The sequence below is a fragment of the Bacillus rossius genome, chromosome 15, assembly GCF_032445375.1.
Source record: "Bacillus rossius redtenbacheri isolate Brsri chromosome 15, Brsri_v3, whole genome shotgun sequence".
Lineage (NCBI taxonomy): Eukaryota > Metazoa > Arthropoda > Insecta > Phasmatodea > Bacillidae > Bacillus > Bacillus rossius.
Genome location: NC_086342.1, coordinates 26,174,142 through 26,192,023, shown reverse-complemented (window position 1 = coordinate 26,192,023; position 17,882 = coordinate 26,174,142).

The following is a 17,882-nucleotide window of genomic DNA, read 5'->3' as shown; positions in this document are numbered from 1 at the left end:
GTCTTATACACCCTGTCAACAATTTTTTCCCCAAAAGTTCAAAATGTTTGATTTAATTTTTAATTGTTATCAATAGTTAGGCATGCATAATAAAATTTTTAACTGATCATTTAAAATATTTTTTGTAGTATTGGTATTTCAAACTTTTAAAATAAATGCATGCAACTCAAATATTACGACATTAATTTGGTTTATGATTTTTATTGACTAATAATTTAATTACGAAAGATTTTATTCATAATTAATTGGCTTATCGACATTTCACGGATTCAGGTTCAGTTCTGGAATAGTTTATACAACCAAAAGTCATCTCTAAGCTGCATAATTTCCCACAAATGTAAATAATTGTGAAAGATTGAGTGACTTTTTTTACATCTGTCAAGTCCTATTCATGAATTATCAAACACCAACTGCATTGGAATTAGTTTGTACGAAACGCTTTGCGGTTTTTCTAACCTCATTGTGTGCCAAAGGCGTACGGCAAGATGCGTGTTCCTGACAGGTCTAATGGTGGGTTAGGTGTTCAATTATGGATCAGCTACTAATTTACTTTGTAGTTTGCGTGCTCATTCCACTGTGTTCGCCCGTGCTGCCACCATCGTGTTGTCCGTATTTTCTGTTTAATTTCATCGATTGAGTTCGTCTGTTTGTCGCCGTGTCATTAAAGGTGGTTTTTTTGTCTTTATTTACTGTCCTTGTTTCAACTGTCTATGTCTGTGACAGTACTCTGGAATCGTCTGTCCACGTGATTATCTGATATTGGCATATTCTGCGTGTGTGCATGTGTTCACCTTTGTTGTCCGTTTTAAGGTTTATCTGGGACAAACAGATATAAACCCGCACTGGCGTGTGTTCATAAAAATTTATTTTAATTTAATCTTATCGCAAGAATCATGCGGAGAACGTAGAAGAGAATTCACCTTATCTCCTACTATTTCCAGCGCAAAATGTTCATTTTAAATAGTTTTGGATGAACCGTGTGTCGTTTTTATGCATTCAAGCCTACAAGAGGGCGACTCTAAAGCCAAATTTGACGTAAATTTACATTTAGAAACATCGCGCGTACCCCTGCCTTCCCCAGAATTTTAACCTGTAAACTCTTGCACCAAAGTTGAAGTTTGCACCAACTGCAAAGGATCTACCCCACACCCTTCGTCTACAAGGAATTCCACAAGAGGCACCACAAGTACAAGATCGTCTTTGCTCTTCTACGCGTGAGAAGCATCTACGCTTTAAATGTCCAGTTCAGTCTAATATTTTATGCCCCTAATTTTCCAAATACTTATAACCTCAGATGTTATCAAACTTAATTTCTTACAGGTTTATAAATAAAATTTTCTGTACTCTTACAAAAGATTTCTTTGGAAATAAGTTGCCAGTAAATGGTTTGTAATACTACAAGAAAGATATAGAAACTTTGTACAAATCTCTGTACAACAAGTGTCTATGGATATTTTTACATATATGAAATACGTTTTCGAGATAATACTAAGTATTCTTAATAAATTTGGCTCTAAATTTTTATTCTTCAATTAATGTTTCATTCAAGCATACAATTATTTTAAACTATTGAAAAGATAATCAAGTATTAAAAATCTTAACTTTATTTTGTTGTATCATGATTATTATGTGCACAGTTAATACTGGAAAGCTCTTCAGGGAAAGGTTCACAAAGAACTTATAACATTTGTAGGTACTGGGACAACACAAATTTTAAATGTCCGGTTAAGAATCTAAACCCAGTATTATTGAGAACACTATTTTGTAGTGATGCAGCTGTTTTCATGAAAATGTAGGAATTTAAAAAAAATCTTTTATTTATCAAGATAATTTTTGTTCCATTTTAAAAAAAATTATAGCATAAATATATTTTGGAACATTTTTTTAACACGACGTGGTGGACAGACCGGACTGACATCAGTAAACAATCAACATGAAGCTTGCATCATTTTCTCTCTAGGAACCAAATCCCACACACGATATTTTTGAACAGCAACCTTGTTTGATGTCACACTCTAAATGCAAGTACGTGAATGTGAATACTTTGTAGGTTATAACACATTAACAATTTATGGAGGCCAAATAAAAAAAAGTGTTACTTTTCGTTCAGGGTAACATATTTAGAAGAGTCTCTTGAAGCCTTCTCTCTCTCTCTCTCTCTCTCTCTCTCTCTCTCTCTCTCTCAGTATATCCATCAGCAAAGTCTGTAAATAACATAGTCATGAGAATGGTGACACGTGGTCTTGCTAAGGGTAAGGTTGAAAATAAATTGAAATCTATTTCAGTGGCTGTATGATTGAATAACATATATATTTTCAATGTTTCTTTGGGAAAAAACTAAATATACTAAAAATTCTGCTACCAAACTGAGCTTGAATTGACAAAGAAAACTGGGGATTGTTACTGTTGTACGGGCCAGATTTATTTTCTATTAGTTAACATAGAAATTGTTTGTTTAACGTGAGACAAAATATGCACACGTTACAGTGATTACTGATAAAATGACTATTTTGAGGTATAAACTACAAGTGAAATAAATGAGGTAGACAGTAAAATTTAAAAAAAAATTCAAATTTCCGGTGCATAATATATTTTTATGTTTGGTGTATTGTGTAGTTATGTACAGTTTTTACATACTTAGACTACACTCCCGCGTTATGTATGACTTTGACCAAAACCTAGTCGGTGTCGTAGTATTTCGGAACCCACTACATGTTGGAGGTGTCGTAGTTATAATGCACTTTGCATGGGACATTGTGATTATCATGTCAGTTTTGGTTACCCGCGAGAAATAATAATAAGTTATTTCCTCGCAGCGTTTACAGACTAGACCCTGTTATTAGTAAAATATAGTGGTTGCAAGGAGATACTTAATGTCTGGGAGATAAGATCTATGCCCTGCCATACTACGAATCGGGATAAAGAGTTCAGAATTAGAATAACAGGAATAATATTTTTAAAAAATCAGAATTGGTGGGGCTTAGTGCCCCTTAAGATATGCCACACAGAAAAAAAGTTTCTGAACTTTTAGAAAAGATTTCTTTGGAAACCAGTTGCAAAAGCTTGTAATACCACAAGAAAAAAAATTGCAACTTCGTTCAACACACGGCTATGGTTATTTTTGATTACATGAAAAACGTTTTCTAGATAAAAACTAAGTATTCTTACGAAATTTGGTGTGTGATTTTATATTTTAATTGATATTACACTCAAGCGGTATTTAAAAAAAAAACATGGGAAAACGATAATCGATAATTTAAAATTTTGACTTTATTTTGTTGTATCATGCATACTGGAAAGCTACTAAGGAAACGGTTTAAAAATTACTTTAACCATTGGAGTTACTGGGACAACACAATTATTACTGCGAGCACGGTTTTTTTAGTGATTAATATGTTTTAAAGTGAACGTACAAATTAAAAAATATATCTGTAATATTACATTAATATTCGTGTTCCATTTACAAAAACAAAATATATTACAGTTTGGTATGTGTCGAAATAGTATTTGTGTTTAATTAACGTAGACACTTGAGGAGGTTTTTTTTTTTTTTCGTTTTGGAAGCCTTGCGAGATATCCGACGTGGTGTCCGCAGGGGCCTTTCACAAATGAATGAGCTGGGTTGACACAGGCTAGAAACTGTGTGGCATCTGGGGAGTGGGAGGAGGGGGGAAGCAAGCCTCGTTAGCGTGTGCGCTCGTGTCCGCTCGCAAGGGGTGTACTTGGAGAAGGGTTGATGGGGGGAGGGGGGTTGTGGAGAACGATTGAAACAGCACACGGCATCGGTCACGTTATTTCTGTATCCAAGCACTTGTTTTAATTACTCCCCGCCTACCCACATATTATGATTCCCCTCTTTCCCCCTACCGTCCAAAAAATAATAACATGTCCTTTGCTTACTGTCCAGTTACGCAGCTTTACTCATGTTTGTTATCTTTTACCTTTTTTTTAATTCGCAACCAGCTTGCGCAACTATGCTGTTGTGTCATAATTAACGAATGAAAAGAAAATAAAAGGTTGAAGGAAGAATCGTCATAAATTCTCTCGTAAGAATATATATATATATATTTTTATGAGATGATGAACAAGAAACACCCTTAAATATATTTTGCTTTACTCATTAATGTCCTAAATTATTATTGCACTTAAATTTATTTGTTATTTTTAATTTTTCTATGATTGAATAGGAGCCAAATAATATATGAATTTATATGGTTTAAAAACTAACAAATAATAATAATAATGTTAACATATTGCTGCTATCAAGTATATCACAGCATGTAATACGTACATAAGTTACCATATGTAGAAAGGAAGTATAGTTTCGTTGCCGATATTACGGCGTACATTCCAACCGTAGATTTAATGACATCCCAATAGACTGAGACGATAAGTTCATCCAATTCATTGGCGAGGAACAAATTTATTCCCCTCGTTGCAAATAGACGAGTCATCAGAAGAACGAGGTTTAAATAGGCAATGGTATTCACAAGGGAAACTTGGGAATCTTACCGGATAACGAATTGAAGCTCTGTGAACTAATTATTGAAGTTAGGACATACTAAACTTTCCTCATAGTTCAGCGCACACAAGTTCATGCCATATTTGGGATTTGGCGGGATTAAACTCTGTATGAACTAAAATAAGTATTATATATAGAACTGTATGTTTGTGTTATTCATTAGGTTACTGTTCGCGTCAGTTCGAATGTTTCTCCAACACTTTTTAAATAAGTATACATTACAAAATGTAATTGGTTAAAAAGTCGTTGAGAGCTGATGTACGAGCTCGTCAATTTAATTTAGTTGAAGCCGTTGCAATTTCACTTATGAGCACTGTTTACAAATCATTTACCCTGCGCATCAATAATTGCCGATAAAGAAAGTTCTTTTTGAAATAATTATGAAATATGTGATTTCATCGCCATTCGTTTAGAGATTTAAGTGATTACATTTTAAATAAGAAAAAAGAGATTTGAAATAGATTTTTTATTATTTCCAAAATAAAAAGTAAAGCATAAAAGAAACTAGTACTTTCAATTAACGGAAAGGCCTTGGTACAATTTGTGTAACTTTATATTATTAATCCTATGTCACGAAAGTAATTTTAAGATGCATAAATGATTGTTATCAAAAATTATTTAATTCGATCCCGTCATAAAATGTAGGTTTCATTGTTTTTATCACCTAGAGATTTTTAACATAATTTCCTTAATAGTAAATAGTTGAATATTGCTGATACTTTTATTGATTTGTGGATTTGATTTCAGTGCGACATGATAAAAATAATAGCGGTTAATTAAAGAAGAAAATAATGATTTTTTTGTCTAAAGCAATCAAAAGCAAAATATATATTTAAATAGAAAAAATATAGTTTTAAGTAAAAATAATATGCATCGGAATAAAATACTAAATTTAGAGTAAAGTTTTTGTCAATGACACAGAATGTGTAAAAGATTGTAAAATATATAATAAATATTTAAGCTTGTAATTATCTTTTATAAACATACAACCAAAATTTAAATTCAAAATTTGAATGCAAAATCAATATATTTTAAGGTTATAATTTATAAAATATAAAATATTCATTCTTAGGCCAAATATTCTTATATAAAACTGTGCTAGACATTAAGATTGCTAAATCAGTAGTGACATAGTTCTCACCTGCACAAGTAAAAAGAGTAGGTATAGATGAAGTCAGGATCATTGCTGTCATAATTTATTAAGTGGCCTTTAAAAATGTTTATGACCATAACCACCAAGTATTAGGAGTCAAAAACCAAAATGTTATAAAACTAGTTTGGCGAATTGTTCAAAAGTCGTTATTTAAAGTCTGAATACCAACACCACTGCTGTATAAAGGATTTTTACTCTTTTCAAAAATACAATAAACATATTATTAGCAGTGTTATATTTTTCTTAATGGATTAAAATTTGCTTCGGAAAATTGATGAGTTAATGTAATTTATAGAAATTAAATTCTTTACGTAACTTTTTATTTAAAAAGGAGAGTCTATAAAATAGTAGATACCGTACTAACAACAATAATTCAAAAATTTCGCAAAATGTTCTCTTTAGTTAATGTTGTTTACTTTTAGGAATCAAATATATTTTAGAGAGGATGAATCACAAACAAATTAAAATTATTTTAAATATGTAAGGTTCACCATATTTAACACCTAAACTGTTACATTTGTGCCGTTAATTAGTAAATTCGACACGATATATTTTAAATTTTTATTATGATTTTAAATTTTTGTGTGGAAATTTTATTTGCTCTACTATAGTGTGATTTTAATTTGTTAGTCTGGTGTACTCCTCTGAGTTAAACTTTGTCTCAGTGCTCTGAAGCCCCTTTCCCATCGGCGTATCGGATATTTTGCTGGCCTAATCCCTGACTGGCAGACAGCTTACCATTTCCCCCGCCTTTAGTCACGCCTCAAGCCTGTAATATCATTTCTCTTCGTGACCCTAACTGCATAGACAAGCCTGTAGCCTGCAGGCGACCAGTTCTCAGAGACGAGCTGAGATTCGCCTTTTTCATCACGTATTAGTGTTATGTTCGCTCCTCTGCAGCCACGACGGGACGTAGATTCCCATCAGCGTTGCATTTTACCCTCACCTCCCCCCCTTCACAGTACCAAGTAAGACCAATGACCGGTCGTAATCCCCTGGGCAACGGTGACCGTTCTCAAGGTCTTCCCGCAAAAACGAGTGCGCCAAAACTGATCGCAAGAGCCACCTAGCGACCAAGTCGCGAACTTCTCCGCTTGCCTACCCTCTAGGGCGCCAGAGAGCAGCACCTGCTCTCCCTTGAGTTATATGGACGCCAGGCGCGAGTCGATTGTTTTCAACTCAGACCCCTCCGACAGAGTTCTCTAAGGTCGCCCAGTGATGCCAACTTCAAAACGCCTGCCAGAGTTTTTTTTCTGCCCGCATTCGGGCAAGTTCGGAATTTTTCGGCGGCCCAGACCTCCCCTCCACCTGCAAGCGCCGGCGGCTACTTTTAATTACGAGACGCGTTTTGCCGCACCACAGATCAACTCGCGTCGCGTCTGCAGACAGACCTCCATCGAGTATCGGCGAATCGGCAAGACTTCATCCGACCGCTAACGACTATGTAGTCGCTTTGTACAAGGGATGCTATCCCTCAAGTCAATTCTAGTAGATTAGTCTGTCTGCATAGTTTAGTTATTTGCCTTAGAAATTTTTCTCTTTTAAATTTAATCATGAAGAAATCATCCGCGTCCTGCCGCGCAATTCGCGAGCTCCAGACCCTGGCTGACTCCACGACTGCAGCGTGCTGGGCAACTCCCCTGTTTTGGTGAGTGATAATTCGCGACCCCCCCTTTTTTTTCCCTTAATTTTTATTTGGGCATTTTCTGCCCCATAGACTGCCTGTATACAAGTTCTAATCAGGTTTGATTTGGACTGTTGCAGACAGGGTCGAAGAGCTGGAGAGACAAATTGCTCCCAGCTCGTGGTCCTGCACCTCCACTGCTGGTCACGGTAGAAGAGAGGTTTCCGCGACCCGACGTTATTTTTTGAAGACCCGGGTGGTAATGTGAAATCAACATCCCCCCCCCCCTTTTCTAGCTACGAACTACATTAATCAAATGAATAGCCTACCAGCAAACAGTGCTTTCCTCAAGAATATGTAGAATCAATAAAACTAATCATCGATGTAATTGTTGGGACATTCAAATTTGGTGCAATTTTTAAATTTTTGAGTATGTAATAATTTTTTGTTAAGGTGTTATATGTATTGTTTTAATTAATCCTGGGGCGCCCCCTTTAACTTTGTTATTTACTAAGATTTTTATTGTCAGGTTTGAATAATACGAACACAAAATTCCTTAATAATAAAACAGGGAACCTATAGACCAAGCTACTTGTGTAGTGTTAATTTATTTATGATATACCTTCTTCCCGTAAACGATCCACCAGCTCCCCAGTTGCTTGTGTCAGGGAGTTCCAAATCTTCTTGTTCTCCACCTCGTGCCACCTCTGGTCAATAAACTTATTTTTCTTATATTTCTTACCCAACAAGTTTCCAAGACTCTTTTTAATTAATTTAAATTAATTCAATTTTGAGGCACGAGGGGCGTTACAACTTGGTAGCAGAGCGTGGTTTCCTTGGTCTATAGGCATACCTAAAATAAAATAAAAATAAATATAGATTTAAAATAAAATTAATTAAATTTTGTGATAGCAATTTTGTAATAATAACATTGTGAACTGATCGCTGGTACACCCTGTAGTTATATTGCTTTTCAATTTAAATTTTATTTTGAGTTTTACGTCCCACTGTGATTGTGTTTGCGCGCGGTCAGACACCGCGCGGCCCCGTCGGCCGCTACGTCCTTCAGGCAGCGTGCCTTATCAGCGCGCGTGTCATTCCCCCTGTCACCACTTCACCCCTTCCCTTCACGCCTCACCGGCTGGAGGAGACAAGGTCATGCCGTTGACCCGTGTCCGGGAACGTAACAATGCGTTGCAATCTAGTTAGTTCCTCACGGCCGAAAATGGCCCTGAGTTTTTCTAAATTCCTCCCTTTTATCAGAGTTTTTTTTTATAACACATCCGCCTGCAAACCAGGCCATCTTTGTAAAAAAAAAAAACTCATCATAGAAGTCCTTTCGGACATCGTGGTATTTTTTGTTTTGTCTCTCGGCGCCTTGCGCGCGCCGACATGTTATCTCTCCACATGACAGGGCCGCCAACCGCGCGGAACTCTTCTCTACTCCACCCACGTACCACGTGTCTTGTACACAAACTACCCATGCTTTGTAGGTCCTAATAATATAATTTTTAAGTCACAAAACAAGCACTATAAATAATCTATACTATCTTAAATCTAGCAGCAAAGTATTTTCCTAATCTAGGGTTACTAAAATATAACATAATATATTTATATAACTTATAATAATATTAACAATACAAATAATGTGATAATATAAACCTTTTGTTTTAGCTAATGCTAAGAAACTGCCATTGTTTACATTTTCTAAGTATCTTAAAATTAACGATTAAGTATTTTAATAATACATAATATAAATCTAAAAAAGGGTCCATTTATTAAGCTTTATAAAATAAGAATATGCTCTTAAGTAATTTTAACAAGTACTCTAATCCTATTGCATCGTTCACAAGCAACGTGAATATACTTCGACGTACCATGTCATTGTGTCACCATACACACCCATGTGCCTAGCTTTTGTTTAGATTTATTTCGTGATCACCCAAAGAGAGGTGCAATCACTCATGCCTTTAAGAAAAGGCCTGAATTAAATTGTTTATATACACGGGTTGAATCCCCAATACTTTTTACGCTAGCCATGAGGTGAGGAATTTATTGTAAGATAGAGTACTATACATTTTTTTTAACGTCGAGTTTTCTATGAGCAATTTACCAATTAATCTAAGAATGCTAAGTAAAGGATAAATAATATTTTTGTAATTATGAATTTTGAGTAAACAATTTATTAACTTTTAAATTTTTTTGGATCGGTGTTAATTTCCTTTATAAGGTGGTGTACAGCTATGTATTTAAAACATCTAAATTTTTTTTCATTATCCATTTTTCATCCAAATTTGTTGATCTTTCAGGTTTCAAACCCGAACTAACTCAGGGGTGAAATTCCCTCGTAGGTCTCTCTGCTTCAGCCTGATGGTCTGATCAACCGTCAGAGCTTGAACATATTGAGCCTATGTGAGTTAATAAATGTAGGTATCCGGGACAGAGGTGTACTTCGCTTTAAAGCAAGTCATAAATTCATATCATTCGTCTGATCCATCGTCAGATTGTGCAGAGCTATGACTCAATGCCTTCGACTTCTTATGGACAGCGAAACAATTATGTACAGGGGTTATATTCCCAAATTTAGTTTGTAAGTTACGGGTTACCATACCCATTTACAGGGGTTACAGTCCCCATTAGTCACTGAGTGCTCAAGGACGCATTTCCCTTGTTTTGGCCTCACTGCTTTTCGGCCTCCCTCACAGCGCCCATTTTGTGTTCCTACACGATATCCAAAATCTGAGATCAACGGGATGAATTTCATTTCATTAATATAACAAGACATAAATAGTTGTAAGCTTACAGGTACTTTAAGGTTAAATTTAAATTTAATTTTTTAATTATTAAATGATTTTAAGGATTTATTTTAAATATTTCAAATCAAGTTTAAAGGGACCCTATTTAATTATAAACCTTGTGTTTGACTTATAAAGTATTACAGTCAAAGGTCATGTAATTAATTCTGCTTTATTACAAGTAGTAGGGCAACAGACATATTTTTTTTTATCTTTTCTTTTAGCTCATTAATAATAATAAAATCAATCATATTAAAATACGTATTCCCCAGAAATTAAGCAGCTACGAGGTGACTAGTCTCATTTTAATATTTAAGGTAATCACCGAGAGTGGTGAAATACTTTCAACCCCCAACGAGAGGTCCACTTAATTAATTTGGGTATGTTTGAGCATCCCGTTTCTAGGCTAGCACAAGCTAGGTAATTTAAGATATTTTAATTTTTAATGTTTACATACGTAAGTTCATTCTTTAACAAGCTACTTGACGTAAATAGTTTTAATATTTTTTTACTCAGAAATACCTCTCTGATATTTTTTGAATCTTCATGAATTTTGTTCCACGAATTTATATATTTAATTTCTGATTACGTTCTTTTTTTTTAATAACCATAATTCGTAAAGTAACCAAGAATAATGTTTGTAGTGTTTTTTGTACTGACTTTGCGTTAATACTTGTACATGTTTATTTCTTTATTTTCCCTTGCACGTAAATGTGATGTACAGTGACGTACATAGTCTGAGCACTGAAGCTGTCACATCTAGCCATTTTTCTTTTTTCTTTTGCATTCTACCCCAAAGTTGTATTTGTTTTACATCGTTATCGATGAGATTCTTTATTTAAGTAAGAGCTACGTGACTTCCAGACGGCAAACTGGTTTCATTTATGTGTTTTTCTAAAATAGGAGCTAGGTCAAGCTAGCCAACGAGCGGCGCAAAAGTTAGGGTCCTCTGAGTGAAAAATCTCATGACCATTTCCGAGTGTTCTTTGGGTTACATTCCCACCACTCACCTTTGGACGGCCTATGTTCAAACCCCCTCTCAGGCAGTGCGAAGCCAATCAGCAGTCATGGAAGATCTAACCGCTCCATTATAATTTATCTCTTTTTTGATTTATAATTGTTGGTTTATTGCATTTTACATTTCTTTAAATAATTTAAGTTTGAGTGCGAAGAGTCGTTAATTTATCGTTTTGTTTGCAGAAATCTTTTAAATAATAAATATTAGTTATTAATAATAAACATCAGAGTGGTATGCGCTGAAATTTCTTAATTTATCGAATATTTAATATTTTTAAATTCATTCATTCCTACGGATTGTTGATCTGTTGGGGTTTTCATCCCCAATCATTTAAAATTCCGCCAAGGGAATTCCACCCTTAGGTCCTGTGTCACTCTGGGACTGAGGCTCTGTTTCGCTTTCGAGCAAGCAGCAAATTCGACTGTCTTCTCCATCGTCTGACTGTGCAGGGCTGAGTCCCAATGCCTTCGGCTTCTTATGGAAAGACTATTGTACAGGGGTTTACATTCCCACTTTCATTATTTTCAGGGGTACACAAATCCCCACCTTTCATAACTGGCACCCGACGGACCAAGTTCCGGTTCAGGCCCAGTGTTTTCGGCCCGCCTCACAGCGCCCATGATTAGAGTTTAGTCACGTGACACCATTCCCAACATCTGAGATCAACTTTCCTCATGACATCATTCACCGTTAAGGGTGATTTAGACAATTATAATACACCTTCGATTTGATCAACATAATTTTTTGTAAGTAGTTTACTACAGTAGATCCTGGTACAGGGTAAGTATCTGGAACCCAGGTTTTTGGTGGCTCAAGTGGGCCACCCTGACTCCGTCTTTCAGGGGGGAAGTATGTGCCGTTAATTAGTAAATTCGACAAGATATATTTTAAATTTTTATTATGATTTTAAATTTTTGTGTGGAAATTTTATTTGCTCTACTATAGTGTGATTTTAATTTGTTAGTCTGGTGTACTCCTCTGAGTTAAACTTTGTCTCAGTGCTCTGAAGCCCCTTTCCCATCGGCGTATCGGATATTTTGCTGGCCTAATCCCTGACTGGCAGACAGCTTACCATTTCCCCCGCCTTCAGTCACGCCTCAAGCCTGTAATATCATTTCTCTTCGTGACCCTAACTGCATAGACAAGCCTGTAGCCTGCAGGCGACCAGTTCTCAGAGACGAGCTGAGATTCGCCTTTTTCATCACGTATTAGTGTTATGTTCGCTCCTCTGCAGCCACGACGGGACGTAGATTCCCATCAGCGTTGCATTTTACCCTCACCTCCCCCCCTTCTCAGTTCCAAGTAAGACCAATGACCGGTCGTAACCCCCTGGGCAACGGTGACCGTTCTCGAAGTCTTCCCGTAAAAACGAGTGCGCCAAAACTGATCGCAAGAGCCACCTAGCGACCAAGTCGCGAACTTCTCCACTTGCCTACCCTCTAGGGTGCCAGAGAGCAGCACCTGCTCTCCCTTGAGTTATATGGACACCAGGCGCGAGTCGATTGTTTTTAACTCAGACCCCTCCGACAGAGTTCTCTACGGTCGCCCAGTGATGCCAACTTCAAAACGCCTGCCAGAGTTTTTTTTCCGCCTGCATTCGGGAAAGTTCGGAATTTTTCGGCGGCCCAGACCTCCCCTCCACCTGTAAGCGCCGGCGGCTACTTTTAATTATGAGACGCGTTTTGCCGCACCACAGATCAACTCGCGTCGCGTCTGCAGACAGACCTCCATCGAGTATCGGCGAATCGGCAAGACTTCATCCGACCGCTAACGACTATGTAGTCGCTTTGTACAAGGGATGCTATCCCTCAAGTCAATTCTAGTAGATTAGTCTGTCTGCATAGTTTAGTTATTTGCCTTAGAAATTTTTCTCTTTTAAATTTAATCATGAAGAAATCATCCGCGTCCTGCCGCGCATTTCGCGAGCTCCAGACCCTGGCTGACTCCACGACTGCAGCGTGCTGGGCAACTCCCCTGTTTTGGTGAGTGATAATTCGCGACCCCCCCTTTTTTTTCCCTTAAATTTTTTTTGGGCATTTTCTGTCCCATAGACTGCCTGTATACAAGTTCTAATCAGGTTTGATTTGGACTGTTGCAGACAGGGTCGAAGAGCTGGAGAGACAAATTGCTCCCAGCTCGTGGTCCTGCACCTCCACTGCGGGTCATGTTAGAAGAGAGGTTTCCGCGACCCGACGTTATTTTTTGAAGACCCGGGTGTTAATGTGAAATCAACATCCCCCCCCCCCTTTCTAGCTACGAACTACATTAATCGAATGAATAGCCTACCAGCGAACAGTGCTTTCCTCAAGAATATGTAGAATCAATAAAACTAATCATCGATGTAATTGTTGGGACATTCAAATTTGGTGCAATTTTTAAATTTTTGAGTTTGTAATAATTTTTTGTTAAGGTGTAATATGTATTGTTTTAATTAATCCTGGGGCGCCCCCTTTAACTTTGTTATTTACTAAGATTTTTATTGTCAGGTTTGAATAATACGAACACAAAATTCCGTAATAATAAAACAGGGAACCTATAGACCAAGCTACTTGTGTAGTGTTAATTTATTTATGATATACCTTCTTCCCGTAAACGATCCACCAGCTCCCCAGTTGCTTGTGTCAGGGAGTTCCAAATCTTCTTGTTCTCCACCTCGTGCCACCTCTGGTCAATAAACTTATTTTTCTTATATTTCTTACCCAGCAAGTTTCCAAGGCTCTTTTTAATTAATTTAAAATAATTCAATTTTGAGGCACGAGGGGCGTTTCACATTTATTCAACATACCAATGTATCTACTTTTGGATATTTGCTGCAGCCAAACTTCATGATCTAGTGTGACTTCTCATCTTACGTTTTCAGCCATTTCTCACGAGAAGGTGTGATTTTCTTTATACCAAACTATAACAAAAGTAGTTTTTTTGCTAATAACGTACGAATTAAAGTTACGATTAGGCTGAAAATTTTCGCCAGTAGTGCAATTGTTACTATTGTACATATTTAATTCGATTAAATCCTATATGAGAATTTGAATACCAGGTGACATAGATATATAGATAACATTCCAATACTCTTTTCACCCAGAATTTATTCTTACCATTTTTCGTAATGCTAATTTTTAGAAAACACAATAATGAAATTACACCACTGTAATTTTAAGGTAAGACACATAAATTTTATTGGGAAAATAAAAGGCACAATTCTTGGTTGTATAAATCAAAATAGAAGGTATAGCAAATAATGCATTAATTCTAAGAAACATAGATAAATTCACGTGAAGTTAATACACAAATATTAAACCTTTTCTCAGCAAGATTTAGAGTAAAAAAAATTGTTAATATAGAAATTACTTTTTTCATGTATAAACATCTTATCTCTCGGAATACGCCATTTGGTATGAATAATTTCGTAAATGTAACAATGTGAATGAACTGAAGTGTGTAACCTTGGTGCTGCCATCAGTGGTGGATGGTGCGAGCTAAAGTTCATAAAGCCAGAGGGAAATTTTATACGCATAATTTTGTAATGTATTTTAACAAGATGGGCCCTTTTTATTGCAAGTTCGTTTCGAAAATCTTACCGAAAGCAGGAGTTCAGTATTTTTAAAGTCTTTTATCGCTTTCGTTCGGGCCATTTCACTATACAGAGGCTAATATTTTTCGCTCTGCTAATGAAACTATTCGATAATCGACGGTAGCTGCTCCGGCATCGAATCCTAGTGGCGGGTGCGGAAACTACGCGTGTTCCACGTCTGATATGTAGTTGAAAACACAATTACCGTAGACCTGTCACGCTCGCACGCGTTAACTTTCGTGTTTCAGATTCACATTTTAAGTTAAATTGCAGATGGGAACACATGAATTTTCTTGTTACTGAGGTTAGATGAAACGATATCACCGGCGAACCTCAAGACACTCACGTATTCTTTTTTTTAATCGAACTAAACGTAATGTAAAAAAAATTTGGTTGTCAGTAAAGTCGGTTTAAGGACGATAGTTTAACGTGACAACGTCATAACAAAACATTGATGAAATGATTGCAAACTTTTATGAATAAAAATGAATCATTTTTATTTTAATAATAAAATAATAAATACTTGAAATTATACTAGCAATCAGATTTTTAAAATGCAAGAATAATTAACCTTTATTGCCGAAATTGTTGTTGTAATAAGCAATGAAAACCACATTAACTTTTCACTTCGCTTTATAAACAGTCGACGAAACAGTTCACGTGTAGATGTAAGTTGTGTGCTGCCGCTGTCTTTCTTCTCCTCGTACGCATAGGCCAATCGAGTGGAAGAGAGACAGATGCGGCGCAAGCGTGAAATGAGCGTAACGGGACACAGCGTAACGGAACAATGTGCGTAACGGGAAACCTTTTTCGTGCGTGAAGCCGGCGTTCATCGATTTATTAGACGTTGTCACGTCGAAAAAGAATTTCTGTTTCACAGTTTCACAGTTTCACAAGTACACTAACGCGCATTCCGAACGTATTGTGCCTTATCTTCAGCTGCGCGTGTGATGGAAGCGTGTACCCGCGAGAAAAACGGCGTGTTGCTGTCGATCGTCCGGACCAATCGTGGTCGAGTCTACGTAGAGACGGAGCTCGGACGAGCTGATACGAGTGATTCTACGCCTCGTGGAGAATAACACGAAACACTGACAACGGGGACAGATTTTAAAAAAGCAGCTCTCAGGCTCACAGATGTGTGGCGCGTGGTACACTCGACGGAAACACCAGCGAGTCTGTTGAACTTCCTGTTTGCGAATGAGAACGGCGAGGCTCACTTGTGAAACATTTCACTTTGAAAATATATATTACCTTTGTTTTTTCGGCATTTTTTTTTTACAAAATGGACCGTGGAGCTAGATGACTATTATAATATACATATTAAATTACACATCACTATAAAGGAATATAAATACATGATTATAACATTGTGAAAGAAAATAAAAAAACAAGATAAAAAATTAGACAAATACAAAGAGAAAAACCTTGAAAGCAACAAAACAGCAACACACAACATACATACGTGAAAAGCTGATGCAGATATTCATAAAGCCAGTCTTAGTCACGAAACAAAAATATTAATATTGTTAAAATTAAAATAGCTTCTGCTGAATTAAAAAAGATTTTTTTAATTAATTAAAAGATTTACATTGGAATTAAAGACTGTTATCAAAATTGTTATCAGTAAGTACCGTTATTAATTGATACTATGTTACTAAATATATAATAATTTACTAATATTTAATCAAATTTGGGCGTACGACAGCTAAACATTAATAAATATACTAAGCAAATATAAATAAATTCCTTTAAGCTGCTGTAACTAAAATTTTGTATGCTGTAACGTTTCATTTGGTGGGTGGATGTTTGCGTAAATAAAAGCTTTAGAAAAGATGCATAAAAATGGATAAAGCATAAAATACATATTAGATTTAAATGTCGTTCGATGGGAATAAAACCATTGACCATTTTCTTATAAATGTGTCGCTTCATCAACTACATCGATAGAAATTAACATAAATTGTATTAGGGATTGTACTTCTTTGCTTGTGTTGTAAGATACCAAAAGGGGCAACATAATTGTATCCCCTTGGAAACGGTACCTTTCATACTTTTGGTGGCGGTAGTGTAGCTGGGTAGAAACTGGAAAGGTACCCTCTCAGATTTCTTAAAATGTTTCGGTTTTAATGCAAATATGCACTGGAAAGGTATCCCCTCGGAAAGGGTACCTTTCAGGATTTTCTGTACAATGACACAGCAGAAAATAAACTGGAAAGGTACCCTTTCCGATTGGGTGTTAGCCGCTTCAAAATCCGAGATTTCACTGTTATTTTTTTTTTTTTTTTGGTCGACCTATGATTCGCCATCTTCAGGTAGCAGGTACCTCTGAAAGGTTGACCGAAATGTCGGTGATACGTTCGCCCTTCGACGCGGCTAAAACCCCATAAGTAGAGACCTGCAAAATTCGGGGTTTCGATGGCCTTCAGGATGGACTGCACATACCCCTGTACACTCGGGCAAATAACGCAAGTTCATTGGCTGCCGACTTGTAAGTCGTCTCAGCTGGTTTTTCTGTGATTCGATCCTTCTTTGGTTGAGGGTTTATAACTGGTTGAGATTCTTCCAGATGAACAGTAAGCCAATAGCAAAATTATCTAAGAGGTACCTATGTGTGTTTGAATTCTAGCCTATCACCGAATGAATCCGCGAATTTTGCAGGTCTGTACCCATAAGCAAAGCAACTCCAGATAATGGCCGCGATGTTCATACACTCTGCGATGTACAGGAACGTCAAAACAGAGCATCACCCTGTCACATTGTTTAAAAGGGGGGTTGGGAGGGATTAGGGTGGCTGCGTGTGTTGTTTCGTACATACTAGCCCTGAAGGGGGGGGGGGGTGTGTTGGAACACGCCTCGCTCGATAAAGCCTCTCGGGGGTGTTGCGAAGTTTGATGGGGGGGAAAAAGTAGGGGGGGGGGATCATGTGGAAAATAGCCGATATTGACCTGCGGGGAAAGGGGTCGAAAGCAGGAGTGGTGGTGGGGGAGATGAAAGGTGGGTCATTATTGGCTGGCCCGATCGCTGTCCCGTCACCAGGGGCCAGTCAGGGGCAAACATTCGGAGTCGTTGCCAACGGCTCCTTTTAAAAAGCGGCCACGTCATTTTTATTTAACTAACGCTTTCGGTTCCCTGACGTGCATGGATTTTCTTTTTCAGTGCCGCTTTTTATTCACGAGGGCAGAGATATATATATATCGCG